General features: G+C 39.4%; 1 long non-coding RNA gene across 1 annotated transcript; it reads right to left on the bottom strand.

Annotated features, from left to right (window-relative positions):
- Positions 1–8,610: 8,610 nt before the first annotated feature.
- Positions 8,611–9,402, bottom strand: LOC107877130. Its single transcript, XR_007042828.1, has 3 exons — positions 9,303–9,402; positions 9,105–9,160; positions 8,611–8,644 (listed from the first exon to the last, which is right to left on the bottom strand). It is a non-coding gene; the product is annotated as an uncharacterized LOC107877130 (long non-coding RNA).
- Positions 9,403–13,283: the final 3,881 nt, after the last annotated feature.

The following is a 13,283-nucleotide window of genomic DNA, read 5'->3' as shown; positions in this document are numbered from 1 at the left end:
CGGGGTTGGCCAATTTTTGATAATCTATCTTGGATTCATCCACTTTGACCCCTCTTGAACTAACAACAAAACCCAAGAAAACAACTTCATTAACACCAAAAGAGCACTTCTCCAGATTTGCATACAACCTTTCCATTCTAAGGACATCAAACACACATTGTAAATGCATCACATGCTCATCAATTAACTTACTATAGACCAAGACATCATCAAAGTAAACAACAACAAACTTTCCAATAAATGGCTTCATCACATGATTCATTAGCCTCATGAAAGTACTTGGAGCATTTGTTAGGCCGAATGGCATAACCATCCATTCATCGAGACCAAATTTAGTCTTGAAGGCGATTTTCCATTCATCACCGGGTTGCATTCTTATTTGGTGATAGCCACTCCTTAAATCAATCTTGGAAAATAATCACTAACCATTCAATTCATCAAGCATATCATCTAACCTAGGGTTAGGGTGATGATATTTTGCCGTAATCTTATTGATGGCTTGGCAGTACACACATACGCCATGTTTTGTCTTTCTTAGGCACCAGTAGCACCGGAACCACGCACGGACTCATGCTCTCCTTGATATACCCTTTGTTGAGGAGTTCCTCAACTTGATGCTGCAATTCTTTGGTGTCCGTAGGGTTGCTTCTGTAAGCCAGATTATTTGGCAATTGTGAGCCTGGCACAAAGTCAATTTGATGCTCAATTCCCCGAAGCGGGGGAAATCGTTGCAGAAGTTCTTTGGGAAATACATCTTCATAATCCTGCAACACACAAGAAATCAAAGGAGAAATAGAAGAATTAGTGGGGTTAGTATCAAAACAATGAGCCAAAAAAAGCATAGGCATGTCCACATCATAATCCAAGAAGAGTTCCTTATTTCTAGCCAACATCACCATGTTTTCTTGCCCATTTGACGTTGAGGCAGTCCCGGAAATCCCTACTACCCCACCCACGGTTTCCTCTCCTTTTCACCATTTTCGGGTTTCTTTCCCTTCTCCTTCAGCTCCCTTATCATTTGATGTAATTCATTCACTTGTGATGGCAAAAGAGATAAAGAGTGACCTTTCGACCATCCTTCTCAAGTGAATATCGGTTGGTCCTCCCATCATGTTTGGTAGACCTATTATATTGCCAAGGTCTACCTAACAACAAATGACATGCTTGCATTGGTATCATATCACAAAGCACTTCGTCTTGGTAGTTCTCTACCTTAAATCGTATCACACATTGCCTTATGACCTTCAATTCACCGCATTCGTTCAACCATTGCAACTTGTAAGGGCTAGTATGAAGTGTAGTTGGCAATTTCAAAAAGTTCACCATAGAGACACTAACGACATTCGCACAACTACCACTATCAATCACCAAAGTGCACACATTCCCCTTTACTAGGCATTTAGTATAGAATAGATTTTCCTTTTGGCTAAGGTCGTCTATTGCCTTACTAATCATAGCGCGTCTAACTACAAAGTTTGGAACAACACACTCCCCTTCTTGTGGGTAAATAACTTCACCACCATCATCATCATCATCAAGTGGCCTATTTCCAGTTTCCTCTCCATCTTGAGGCTCGGCCTCATCTTCCTCTTTTTTAAGACCCACCTCCTCACCAAGGTAATACAATCTCCCTTTCTACAGTATCACGTTGCATCGATTTGGACATTCATTGGATTTACGTCCCCAACCTTGGCACTTGAAACATTAGAATCCTTTTGGGTTTGGATACTTGTGAACTTCTTGTTTTAGAGGAATTTTGTGGACTGTTTTGGTCTCGGGCATCCTTGTAGTGGTGGGTTGGTCCTTGTTTTTGGGCCAACCCGAAGAGGATTGAACCACTTCCTTGCTTCTAGGCCAACCCGAGATGGATTGTCCCCTTGCCTTGAGCGACGACCTCTCTTTAAGCTCCCTTTCAATCTTAAGAGCCACTTGGAAAATGCCTTCAACGGTATCAAATTTGTGAAGTGTCAAATGAGTGGAGATCTCTTTGTTCAACCCACACTTGAATCGGATGATTTCATGACTGATTTGTTCCACACGATGATCAAGCTTCAACATGAGTTTTTGAAACTCATCATAATATGCCTTCACACTTTTATTGCCTTGATGCAAGTTGTACAATCTAGCAAGCAATTCATGGCGATAACTCTCGGGAAAGTACCGTTGCCTCATCAAGTACCTTAACCGAAACCAAGGTGGTGGCTGCCCATCAACTAATTCATCACCAAAACTCTTGACATACTCCCACCAAGTGTTGGCATAACCCTCAAAATAAGCTATGGCATAACAACTTTTCTTTTCTTCCGAGATATCATTAACTTGAAAAACTTTATCACAAGCTGATTCCCAAGCTAAGTAGGCCTCGGGGTCACTTTCACCCTTAAAGATAGGTAAGCTCAATTTGATGGTATTGATGCCTATGTCTCTTTCTTGGTGTTGATTTCCCCTTTCTCCATACCCTCGGTACCTCCTTGGATCAACACGGCCCCTTTTTACTCCTCTCTCATGTAAGCATCATCAAAGGTTCCATATCAATCATACTCCTCTCTACCATGTTCCTCAAAGTAAGCTGGTCGGTTTTGGTGATTTGGAATCTGATTTGGATGCATTGGGATTTGTGGAGGTGGTGGTCTTTGATTTGGTGGAGTTTGGTAAGGTACGTTCAGATTTTTTTGGAGGTAATGGATGGCTACATACTTCTTGTGGAATTGGAGAAGTTTGGGAATGGCGTGGTCTATTCACTTCTTGGTTTGGAATGAAAGTAGTGGTATGATTTGTGGCATTTAGTGGGGCTAGAGGTGGATTCATTATTTGGTGCAATATTTCTGGTGAGATAGTTGTGGATGAAGTTCTTTCATGCCCACTTGAAGGAATATGATGAGGAGTGGATGGATGAGAGTTCCTTTGACTCTCCACTTGCTCCAATCTCCCACTTATCGTAGTCAAATCTCCCCTCATTGCCCCAACTTCCGTGTTCAGCCTCTCTAAACTTCTGGTAATGGCCTCAAGTGTGGCCTTCATAGTGTCTTGTTCAATAGTACCCCCACTTTGGGATTTGCTTCCTTCCATGTCAAGGTGTTACCTACACAATCAGCAAACAAGTTAGCGTTAAACCTCTCCTCACTCACACTCTCTCGGTTCTCCACAAATGTTGTAGATTGGCTAGCAACCGTGAATCCTTAAGATATGAGTAAAGCTCTTGTCCGGAGTGGATTCTTATTTGAAACTCAAAGAATTCTCGACGGACTGGAGTTAAGAAGTTACAACGTATTCAAACGAATAAAAGCACTCAACTAAACGTGGACACGAACAAGGGAATTCAAAAGGACTAATTGACAACCTAGTAGGAGTGTACTAGCATGTTAATTAGTTATAGAACCAAGTAATGAAACTAAGAATCAACAATTAGAAACTAGAAAACCTAAATTTGAGCTTAAACCAAAGAAGAAGAAAAAAAATTCCTCAATATCAAGGAAACGTGAACAAACAGCTTGTTCTATAATCAGCCATATACTTATAGTCAAACACTTACAACTTGTTTTCCTAATCTTCCATGAGATAATTAAACAAAACCTTAAGTGTTTTTCACTTACCTTGGGCTGCAAAGGTGAGGGTTTCTTCAAGAACCCTAGAAGGAAAAATAAGGCCGTTGTTCTTGTTGTTTTAGAGAGAGTAGAGAGATTTGCTGAAATATACTCCTTTTTTGTGACTTCAAAGTGAAGTAAAATGACCAGCAACTTGGCCTTTTAAAGGCCCTATCTTGTCCACCTCCTTAGCTGCATTTTGGACCATAAAATTGGTCAAATTGGTCCAAGTAGGTGATGCACCTACTTAAGGGTCCAAGCTGCTGAAACTTCAAAGTGGGTGATGCGCCTACTTGCTTAATTTCTTGTTGGGCTCAATTATATTTGGGCCTTGGTAGATTGGTGTGTTGGGCCACTTATCCATTTTCTTTCTTTTTTGTTCAATTTGTCCCTAATGAGTATTAGCATAGACCCAAATCTGATCCATAGCCATGGGTCCATTAATTTGGTCCAAACAACTTAAGTAGGTGACTCACCTACTAGCTAAAACAAGTCAAGCAAGCATCCCTTTAATCTAACCTTACTTGATCACTTTAAACTTTAGATTCAAATACTAGCAAACGATTCCAAGTTTAAATAGTTATCTTAACGTTAACTTAGTCGCATCACATTAAACTGTACGGGCAGCATCTATAATTCCATCTATACCATTAATACTTGCATAACAATTCTCATATGTTATATATATCAAAAGGCTATACTAAGTTCCATATAATTAGAACAAGTAGCTGATTCCTCTCAATGAAATTTTCCATGTTGCACTAAGTTACTTACGGATGTATGCATGCGGTCGGGGAACACTTTGGGGTGAACACCCATCCGAACAAGTAGGGTCAATATTTCAGCATTTAGGCCGTAACATTTACAACCAAAAAATATTGTTCCCAACAAGTGCTCTCCGAACCTAGCTAGATAGTCTCCTATCACTAGGCTCACCAACCAACTTGGACTTTTTTTATATTATTCCTACCGGATATCAAAACAAACCATAAAGATTGTTTCCAGCCATGAGTTCCCCTATGACATAAGCGCTCTTGGGTGGGGTGGGCTATTCCATCAAATCTTTAAGAAGGGGCCCAATCTCCTATTTGATGGTCGGCGTGGCGATAGGCTTCGTTTCTACAACTGCCTTCCCAGCCGTTGAAAGACTGAGCGAGAATGGTAAGGGATGCACAAACAAAGAATGTCGTTGTGCGGGGATGCGATTCGCCAACCTGGGGCAAAGAAAGTCGTCCGACCCTACCGAATTAGGAATGTGAAGGCCTCTCCTTCGAAAAGAGACCGGGGAAAAAAATAGCTATGCTATTGACCGGACCCTTTTTTCTCCTTTTGTTTGAAGCGGGCCAAATAGAGAATGAAATGCATAAAAAAAAATAGGGGAAGGAAGTCAGAGACTCCCTTTTTTTGTGTTTAAGGGCTGCTCGCCCTACCAAAGTACCAAAGGCTTTCGAGGCTTACACCTCCCTATTACAGGACCTAAAAAAGGCTTTCAGTAGCGCCCGTAGAATCTAAGCCTTTTGAAGCGCCAATAGTTGTAGCTGTGGCCACACCAACCCTTTCGTTCTTATCACTCCGAATTCTGATCTATATGACCTCCGGGTGGTACAAAGTAAACCTCTTCTGTAGAAGCAGGTAGTAACCTAACCTTTAAGAATTTGTTCAAGGGAGGACCCTCTGATCTATCAATAGAAAGATCTCCATGTGTGGCGTGATAAGGAATCCTAGAAAAGATCGATTTAGACTTTCTCCACGGTCCCACGAAGATCTCTACTTACTTGTCCAGGACAAGTGAGATCTTTGGTCTGCTTGCCTGGCAGCAGCTCAAACAAAGAAGAGTCTGGTCCGGTCTGAATTCAGGCACGGCCTGCCCGTCTGCTGCTAGGTCCGAAAATGGCACCGGGCGAGGGCGACGCTATGCCCCTTAATGAATCGAATAGTCCTTCGACCTTCATTTAATTCTGACGGCCGACATAGATCTCATGAGACCGGCACACTATTACTATGAAAAAAGCCCTGCCCTCTCCTTACAGTGGCTTTCAGCTCCTTTCCTTCGCTACTAGGAAAGTAAGCAATTTCTATTAGCGTCGGACCTTGAGTCGAATTGATCGTGTCATGTGCAACGTCCATCAATGATGGTTCATTAATGTCCATTGATTTAGACTCCTTCCCTCTTCTCAACTACGAAAAAGATCGAGAGGGGCTCGAATGCCCCCAAAGAACAGAAACGAAATTCGATTCACTCCCCATTCTCTCAACAATAAATAAAGCTCTCCCTGGGTCGGGTCTTTCCCTGTTGTTCTATTCCCGCCACGAGAAAGATGCACAGAAGAGGTATTCCCAGCATGCGGAGGATCCGTTGAGAGTTTGTCTCGGTAGGAAACTGTAAGATCTTTTCCCCTATTGTATTGAATCAATAAAAAAAAGAAAAGAGGTCAGTGCTACGGCCCCCTATTGTTTTAACTGGGGATGAGCCCCCACTTCCATAGATCCTTGGTTTGACCTCCCGTAGTGGTTCTTACTTTTAAGAAAGCAGAGTGGGGCCAATTTATCGTACTTGCTCAGTGTGCCCCCCTTTCTTCGAGTGCCCTGCCCGGTTCACTGAACTGTTGGCTTACCAAGCACTTGCCCGCTACTCCTGCCGCCCGCTTGACGGGCGGAGCGCTCGTTATCCTGACTTTTCTCTCTGCTGGGGCCCTTCCATTGCTATAGCCATAATCTATGGCATCTCCAGCTCGCAACCACAGGGGCCCACCCCGTGAGGCCAGAGTGGGCTCAGCGGTCAGCCTCCATTCGAATTATGTTAGGGGGTCTTTTGCTTTTGCCAGATCTAAAGAGATACTACAAGTCCTCCGTCCCAGATTCCATTGCCGCGACCATCTGGTTTACCGGTGTTAGGTCTGAAAAGACCACAATGCCCTTAGTTAAGGCACCTATGTGATGTAGAAATCCTTCCTTCTCTCTTCAATTTGGACAAGGATTTGTAATGGTTCCAAAAGGTCTTCAAGCACTTGCAAATCCAAGACTTGATCCTTTGACAATCCAAAGCTTGAACCTTCTACAAGACCTTGTAAACCTTGTACTCTTTATGCTTATATCACTCTAGGGGTACTCCCCTCCTCCTTAGCTCTTCTTGAGATAGAGGAGTAGAAGAAGTCTGCGATGCCAACTCATCTTGGGCCTCACTTTGAGCATATCTAGGTGGTGATTTGCTTGTGCCTTCTCCAGCAGCCATATCTACTTGCTTACTCTTCTTACTCTTCTTACTCCTTCTTATAATCAACATCATTACTATATTTTAAAAAAAACATATTTAAGGTTAAATACAAATCAACCTACATTATTGGCTCTATCGCAGGATCTAAGGAATGAAGAAAAACAAACAACTCCTAAATGCCTCGTAGCCTCCTACTTAGAAATGTGGTGCACAACACACCCATAAGCAAGACTCTACATAGACACGGCTTTGCAGACGACTCCCTAGGATGACCTGCCCTGATACCAATTTTGTCATGCCTCAAATTCCATTGGGGCGGACAGGCACCCATTTTGGGAGAACCAACTAGTAACCATATACTTTTCATGCATGTAACTATGGCACTCAAAGGTTTTGCTAGTATGGATATGATGCATTGATAGAAAAAAACCACGTAAGTAAGTCTAAACCTATATATACAAGACTTAGCATTGGGGCCACAACGTTAAAAGAACACAATACTACCATACTTAACTTCACATTAGTCTGCAAAGCCTCTAAAAGACACATAGACTTAGTTAAGGTCGGGACAAACTGTCACGCCTCAACTCCTATTGGGGCGGGCAGGCACCCATAGCCGTAAAGGCCCGGAGAACCAATTCATAACCTTGTACTTCTTATGCATGTAACTATGAAAACCAAAGATTCTAACCAATATGATATTATGTATCGATGAGAATAATTATACATGCAAGCACAAACTGATATATACAACACTTAGCCATGGGGCCACCATGTCTAAAGGCAAGACACTACCATAACTTTACATTAGTCTACAAAGCCTCTAAAATAAATATATACTTAGTTAGGGTTGGGACAAACCCTCACCTTACTCTTAACCTTTTGCACAATACCAAAATATATGGAACAGACTCGAAAAGCTCCGAATCAACTTGGAGCTCACCAATAGTCACCAAATAGCTGTGCTCCTACTAATGAGATGTATGAACTGAAGTACCTATGCCTGCAGCATAAAATATAGGTCCCCGTGAGGGACGTCAGTACGAAAAATATGTACTGAGTATGCAAGGCTGAAGGTAACAACACATGATACAAAAACTCAATAGAAATCAGATATAAGTAGTACTAGTAGACCACCTTTATATATACTTGTGAGAATACATACATTACGTTCCTTTCTTCATTTTTACCTTCTTACTTCATAATATTTGTAAGCCATATATCATGCAAATAACCAACTGATCAGTGGTAAATAGATAAATTAGGATCGTCCCATGCTAGGCTTATGCCCTTGAGCTGCCACCTATATATAAAGATTGGGATCCGCCCATGCTAGGCTTGTTCCTCCGAGCTGCCCCTCGTTTTACAGATTTATGCTACTTAGTTTATTTAGCCCTTAAGATTGTTACTTTGGTGGTCATAATATTATGGTACCTTGAAATAATAACCTGCCACTAAGAGACATGTAAATAGGCACTTAATGCAACAAAAATGAGGTAGAGAGATGTTTGCATACCAATGAATTGTTTAGGAGCTTAAAATAACACATGGGTCTTAATTGAGTAAATGGAGAACTTCTAAAATTTTCAAATGAAGATAGATGTGCAGGTTTAATAATAAACACGTATTGAGGTGTTTTGATATGTTAAAGAGTGGGAACAAGGTCGTTGGCTTCTTGGTATATAATACGTTGCTATTATGTGTCACTTGTTATAGGACAACCTTGGAAACTTACTTGGTGGAACAAATGTTTGATTTCATGCCAAAGAGTACAAAATGGAGTATGCCTTACATACCTGGTTCCGAAACTATCCCGACTTGACTTCCCGCCTTTTAGATTACTTATCTACAATAGAATATATGGTAAACTAGTATTAGCAACCAACCAACATGTTTAGGCTACTTAACTTCACCAAAACAGTAACCATGCAGTACACACGTAATCCATCAATCAAGGGTTATTTTAACACTTTTCTCCTCCAATTATACCTAAATACCATACATGTCCTTATAAGATCACCGGAACCACCTCAGCTTCATTACACCCTCCAAACAACACACAAAAACACATTGGGCAGTAAACAAGGGCAACAATTAAATCGGTGGTGTACCACCACACCTTTCTTCTATATTTCATTACAAACTAACCACACCTTTCTCCAACATCAACCTCGCAGCCCATCACAAAAACACACAAAACAGTCCGCAAACAACACCCCAATCATCCTTTAATAACAACCAAATATGTGCAATCCTCTACCAACACATGTATATAGAAAAAGGACAAAAGTGGACAGAAAACATACCTTGATTTCCTTGTTAGTTTAGCCTCTTAATTTGTATCTCTTCGATAGCTTAATCCCTTCATACATACACCAAAAGAGAAAGAAATTCCTTAATAACTAAGAACAATGGACTGTCCAACTTATAGAGAGGGCTGTCCAGAAATTAATCTTGAAGAACACATAGTTTTCTTAGTACAAACTCATGAATTGCTCACTTACCTTTATCTTGGGAGGAAGGTAAATTCCAAGAACCCTTGTGGGAATATAGGGTTACTTCATAGCCAAGAGAGAACAAGAGAGAAAAACCTAGAAGCTAAAATTTTTGTCTAAGTTAAAAATGAGCAAAATTTGTTCATTTCAATCTATATAAAGGAGCTGCTCTTTGGCCAACTTTCTTGACCCTTTTTGGCCTATATTTTATCAAGTGAATGATGTATCTACTTGTTAAATATATTGGTCTTTTGCCCTTCCTTTCTTCTCTTTAACTTGGGCCTTGGCAGATTTGAGTATTGGGCCTTTTTACCCATTTTATTTCTCTTCTATTCAATTTGAGCCCAAATGAGTACATTACATTAGTATAGGCCCAAATCTGATCCATAGCCATATGTCCATTAATTTAGTCCAAATAGTTCAAATAGGTGACTCACCTACTAGCATAATTAAGTCAAGCAAGCACCTCAATATTTTGTTCCATTTTCAGCTCTTAATCCCTTTAATCTAACCTTAAACTTATACAAACTTGGTCACTTTAAACTTTAGATTCAAATACTAGCTTATGATCCCAATTTTAAATAGTTGGATCGATGTTAACTTGGTCGCATCACATAAAAACTGCACGGGCAGCATATATAATTCTATCCATGCCATTAATACTTGCATAACAAACCTCACCCGTTACCTATCCTATAAGACCATACCAGATTCCATATAATTAGAATAAGTACAAGAAAATACGGGATGTTACATCTTTTCCCCCTTGGAAACATTCGTCCTCGAATGTTAGCATAACTGTCCAACCAAAATGAGTTCAAGCCTAAGTTTAATATCCCTATTACCACATAGTACCTATATATTTTAAAATTACTTGTTATTGCTCCAATTCAGCATCTTGAACTTTTTCTTCGTATTTGAACAAATGGGGGTACTTGGATTTCATCACTTCTTCAGCTTCTGATACAAGTCAAATGGCCACCTTAGCTTTTGAAGACATCCTGCGAGGCCACCACAATAAGAACCCAATTGTGGTCACGTTGAGGGCACGGGAGCACGCATGGGGGACCCATTTTAATCCCACAATAGAACAATCCCGTGTATGGAAGGTTGCTTGGAAGCTTGCCTTGATGAGATGCCCGAGAGGTCCAAGTGTTGAAGAATAATTGTAAAGACCAAAAAGACTCAAGGAAAGTCATATGTTGAAGTGTGAAGAAGACCACATCAAAACACTACATGATCACTCATTTATTAAGGGTGTAATGGTCTTTTTATGCTTTTTCTTTACACTCCATAGGAGCCCCTTTTCATTAAGGGTAAATCTTTAATGTAATAAGTATAAATAGTCTCCTTAGGCTTATTTTTCATTAGACTTTGATGAATTGAAATTGAGTATTACTCTTAGTTTAGTTTCTTCCTTAGTGTAGGGCTTGGATAAGCCATATTAGTATAGGTCTTGGATAAGACATAAAAACTTGAAATATTAATACATTTGATGGATTTCACTTGTGTTGATCAATTAGCAAGAAAGGTGTGATTGAGGGAGTGTGAGTTCCTTTGGTCCACCTAAGAGGAAGGTTTGAGCTTACATTGGTGATGTGTGTTTGAAGGTTTGATACACATTCTAGAGCAATTCATTGGTGGAAGTGAAGGTATTTCTATCTATCTTTACTTTTATGCAAATCTTCTTCTTCATCCCCTTTCTTTGTGTTGTTTTTCCTTTTATGTGTTTGCTGATTTTTGCATCCTAGTATCCATTTCGTGAATTCCTAGTCTTTTCTTGTATCATTTGGTATCAAAGCCATGTTTTAGGGTTGTTCCTACCTTGAGTCTTGGATTATTGATTACCTTGAAGAAAATCAACAAAAAAGAGTGTCGAAAATTAAAAATCTCACAAAAAAATTCTTAACCCGTTTTTGTGTTTTGACAGATTTTAGATCTTAGATCTACTTTGTTTTTGTGTGTTTTGTTGGTTTCAAGTGCTAGATTCTTGTTCCCTAGAACCTAGGGAGTCTAGATTTACATTTGGAACAAGATTTGGTTGAGTTTGGCTAAGAACCTCCATGGATATGGTGTTTTAAAGCTTTTTGAGCATAGATCTGTTTGGGTTTTGAAGTTGGACGTTGGTTTGTTGCTGATTTTTAGTTATTTTAGTTCACCTTGTCCTAAGGAACCTAGATCTACAAGAAAATCCGAATTTAGGGTTCATTTGGTTAGGGGTCAAACTTTGGTCAACTCTTAAATATTCATCTTGTTCTTCCATGTTCATGTCTTGCTAAGGAAGAATATTTAAAGAGCGTGTTTGATCCAAAAAAGGAGAAGAAAGAGAATGTACTTGGTGTTTGTGAAAGAATATTCCTTGGCATATTCATTCTCATCCAAATGAAAGAAGAGACAAAGGGAATAATCAAGTACAATTGCATTTATTAGGGGGGACCAATCCATTTTGAATTCATTTGATGCTCAAAAAGGGCTCCAAACCTTCAATTTTTCCCTCTCAAACGAAATTTCTTCTTCTCCTAAGTGTGTTTGGCATAAACAAGGTTTTGGGGAAAATTGAAAATACGAAAAGTGACGTCCAACACAAGCTGCCATGTCATCACTTTTATGAACAACCAAATTGAGTTCTAAATTAGATTTTCTAGTTTCTAGTTTTTTATTCTAGTTTCTTATAAGTCAATTGTATCCCTAATTAGTAAGCTAGTAATTACCTACTAGTTTGATAATTAGATTAGAGTCTGTTTGTTTCACGTCTTTGATTTTTGTGTGCTTTTCTCATTTTTAAATTCGTAGTAGTTTGATGGTTCAAGTCCGTACATCATTTTATTTGAGTCTTATCAAACAAGAATCGATTCTGGACCAAAGCATATTCACCACTCATTTACTTGCCAAGTATTGCCAAGTAATCAACACTTGTGAGACCAAGTGTGAGGTAAGAATCCGAGAGTGAGAGAGTTGGTGAGGATATTTGAACTAACTTGTTTGTTTGTTTTGTAGGTTTGTTTCTTTCTTTTAGGTACCATGGCTTCCTATAGTTTTGATGCCATGTTTGATCGTATCAATGACAATATTCATAGCTTCATTGAAGATATACGCCAAATGCTTAGTGCACTAAATCCCAATTTGGGAAAAAGAGATGAAGAGGTGAAACAAGGGAGAAGACTTGACAAACTCCCTTGTGATGTGAGATTCTCAAAGAAAAAAGTGGGCTGCCATGATCCGAACCAAGTCAAAGAAGAGTGTACTCAAGAACATAAAGGTAAAATAGCAAACTCTTACACTTTTGTAAATGTGGACGATGATTGTATGGCTAGTAGCCCATTGAGCATAAGTGGTAGCTTATCTATTTGTGAGTCTATTGATTCTTTGCCTCTTGTTGATGATGTACTTGTTATGAGTGTGGATACACTAGTTGATCCTATTGATGACCGAATTGAATCTTCTTGTAAGATCAATTTAAGTCTATCTAGTGTTGAAGCCATTGTGTTGAATGATAATACACCATCTATTGATTCTTTGCCCCTTATTGTGAATGTATTATGATAGTACATCATCTTGTGGGAATTGTGTTGATCAACTTATGTGTGAAATTTGTCCACCACTTGAGGATGTATGTGATATATTTAATGGATCTCAAGTGAGTGATGATATTGAAAATATTGATCAAATAAATAGGAGTAACCCCTTTAGCATAACATATAGTGAATGTTCTACTCTCGGTTTTGCTCATAGGGATAATCATGTACTTGAAATATCTTTGATGCTTGATAACGATCTTTTAGAGAATAGATTTGCATATTCTATATCCTCTTCATGGATAGATCCTTCTCTCTTTAAGGATAATATCTTGTTTAAAGATGATGAGTTCACTCCTAATGAACCTAGTGGTAAGAATAAATTTGAAGGTATAGCTTGTCTTAAAAGCTATATAGCCTATATTCCAACCCACTATGGTGTGACAACATTCCTCCTAAATATGGAAATCTCTTC

The sequence above is a fragment of the Capsicum annuum genome, chromosome 7, assembly GCF_002878395.1.
Source record: "Capsicum annuum cultivar UCD-10X-F1 chromosome 7, UCD10Xv1.1, whole genome shotgun sequence".
NCBI lineage: Eukaryota > Viridiplantae > Streptophyta > Magnoliopsida > Solanales > Solanaceae > Capsicum > Capsicum annuum.
This window is presented reverse-complemented; position numbering and strand designations above follow the sequence as displayed.